Genomic DNA, 2,834 nt, shown 5'->3' on the forward strand with positions numbered 1-2,834 from the left:
ATGTGAGGAGCCAGAGCTAAGGATACTCAAGCCACCATAGGAGACTTGAAGGGGAAGTGGCAAAACTTGAAAAGGACTACTAACACATTGTAGCTCTGCCCGCTGCTTGCACCAGCATCTTTCAGTAATATAATGGTAATAACTTTTACCCTACTTGCACTGCTAATCATTGTTTTCTTGCCCACCTTATAGCAGTATCTACTTCTGTTATTTATTTGACCTAGTTTCACCAGTACCAGTACCAAATGATGCTAACTAGGGTAAGTGGAGTGTGAGTGAATGTCCTTGTGGAATAGCTCATGCCGTTCGCTCCTAGAAGTAGCCTTTACACAAGGAACCATCAAAAGAGCTGATTGTTTTGGTAGAAAGCAGAGACTTACTGGACTAGCACTCTCTCCAAGAGCTTGAAACAGAAAATTCAAAGAAAGATACAATTATGGTTATGATAAGAGGTGAAAATACTTGAATTTCCTTCAATGACTTTAAAACTTACATTGCCTTTTACCTACAAAAGCCCTAAGATTAATAGGTATTAATTCAATTTAATTTTGGCATGTCTTTTGAGAAAAAGTTTATAAATGTGTATGAAAAGGCTTAGATTCTTGGCTCAAGTCTTAACAGTCTTAACCAACCCTATGACTCCGGGCTGGCCATTTAGTATTTCTAGGCCTGAGTTTCCTCCTCATAGGCAACAATTCATATACTCTTGACCCATCAGAGTGTATGATAAGCTTTCACATGTGCTATTCCAGTTTCTCACCCCAACTTTGTGAGGTACGTGTTCATTTTATAGATGAGGAAATTGAGGGCCAGAGAGGATAAGAAACTTTTTCGAGATCACAGAGCCAGTATATATGTATGCTTGGACTTAAATTACAGGTTTCTGAGACCAGATGCTATGGAATTTCCCCTTCATCTTAAGTATCAAATCCCCTTCAGTATCATCTTAAAAACTAACATGTTAGGATCTCACCTAATGATGACCTGAAGAATAATTTACAATTTTGGCAGGACCACAAATAGTGAGGCAGTTTGCTATTGAGAACATATGGCTTTGGAGTTCCCCACTGAGTTGAAGACTCCAGCTCCTGTATTTCTGGCTGAGGCCAATCTCCTAAGCCCTCTAAGTCTATGAGTCTTTATCTGCAAGTAGTATTATAGCAGAATCTCCTGCATAAGATTGTGGGGAAGATTCTATCTGAGGCCTCAGCTCAGTGTCTAGCATTAGTCGAGCAGTCAATCAATATCAGTTACTATTCTTATGATATAGAGAGGGGTCCTAGCTGCCTAGCCTCATGGAGTCTGCCTGCTTTGGGGATGTGACTTAATACTCACTTAAGGCTAGAGAAAAGAGCTAAAGGTGCTACAAGGGCCATAGTTCCATAGAAGAAAAAAAAATCCATCCTTTTCCTCTGGATTCTAATTGCTAAACACCCTTGCTTTGGAATACTTACTTCATGACCCAACTGATGGGTTACCAGCAGAAGTTTGTGAGGTCAGTCATATTAAATTAAATAATGCCATTGCAGTATCAAAAAAAAAAAAAAAAAAAAAAAAAAAAAAAGAAAATTCTCTAATCACATCACTTTATGCCACTAGAGAAACTGCCAAGATGTCCGTAAGGTACTCTGGCTGTGGGCTTATGTAGCATTCACATATTGATTGTTTTCTCCTAAATTATTGACTGGGTGTCTCTAACACATTGTAAAATGTCTACAAAGGTACAGTGATGTGATGGGGGTCATTCTTTAAATCTTCTTAAACACTGGGCACATTCTTCCTGTCTTTGTGTATCCAGAGCTACAATTTTCACAACAGTAAGCAGGAAGAAGGAACAACAACAAAAAAGCTAGATCAAGATTCTCTCCTCTTGCAATCTTTGAAATTTTTCAAAGTCCAAAATGCAATTAATCACTCTTGTGAGGAAATTTGGAATCGATCAATACATTTCATCATTGTTTTAATTATCCTTAAAGCTGTTTGAGGAGCAAAGTTTTCTGCTTTCGGAAAATAAATGAATAAATAGTCTTCATTAAAACTCCACTTCCTCTCTGTTTCACTTCAACAGGGACTATGAGCAAAGACACAATATAAATAGGAAATTATTTTTCTTCTTTTTCCCTCTCCCTTCTCTCCAACTCTCCTTCTTCCCTCCTCCTTTTCTTCTTTCCCTCTCTTCATTTTTCTCCTCCTCCTCCTCCTCTTCCTCTTCCTCCTCCTCCTCCCTTTCTTCTATTCCTCTCTCTGTCTAATGAGGAAATTAGAAGGTTTTCTTAAGGCTCCTTAAGCAGCAAGCGACAGGACACTGAGCATACAGACTAATCCTTAAATTCAATGGACAAGTAGAAAGTGAAGGAGAAGGGAGCATGGTAGAAGTGGTGATGCAGTGGGGTTAAGTTCCAGAAATCATCAAATTCATCATTCAGTGTATTCATGGAGATTTCAAGACAAAGACACCGCAGACCACACTGAGCAGATGATATGGTAGTGTGATTTGAAATTTTTTTTTAACGCCTACAGCACCTGGTTTTCTTAGGTGGTCTCCCATTCAAATACTAACCAGGCCCGACCCTGCTTAGCTTCCAAGATCAGACGTGATTGGGCGTATTCAGGGTGTCATGGCTATAGACTCATGATTTGAAATTTTAAAGTATAAATTCTCTCCTTTGGAGCCAAGTCTTTCATTTCCTTATTGAAAAATAAAACAGATACAGCAACCTATACACACATAAAATGCATGAGTTACTTACTATAAGGCAATAATCCTGACTCATCACCAGGTTAAAAAATGAAATTTCGCTGTATATCCCAGAAGCCTCTCTGAGGACTTAGTC

The 2,834-nt window shown here is 38.7% G+C and overlaps 1 pseudogene; it reads right to left on the reverse strand.

Annotated features, from left to right (window-relative positions):
* Positions 1–2,511: 2,511 nt before the first annotated feature.
* Positions 2,512–2,630, reverse strand: LOC120589571 (uncharacterized; annotated as a pseudogene).
* Positions 2,631–2,834: the final 204 nt, after the last annotated feature.

The sequence above is a fragment of the Pteropus medius genome, unplaced genomic scaffold (genome assembly GCF_902729225.1).
Source record: "Pteropus medius unplaced genomic scaffold, Ma_sr-lr_union100, whole genome shotgun sequence".
Lineage (NCBI taxonomy): Eukaryota > Metazoa > Chordata > Mammalia > Chiroptera > Pteropodidae > Pteropus > Pteropus medius.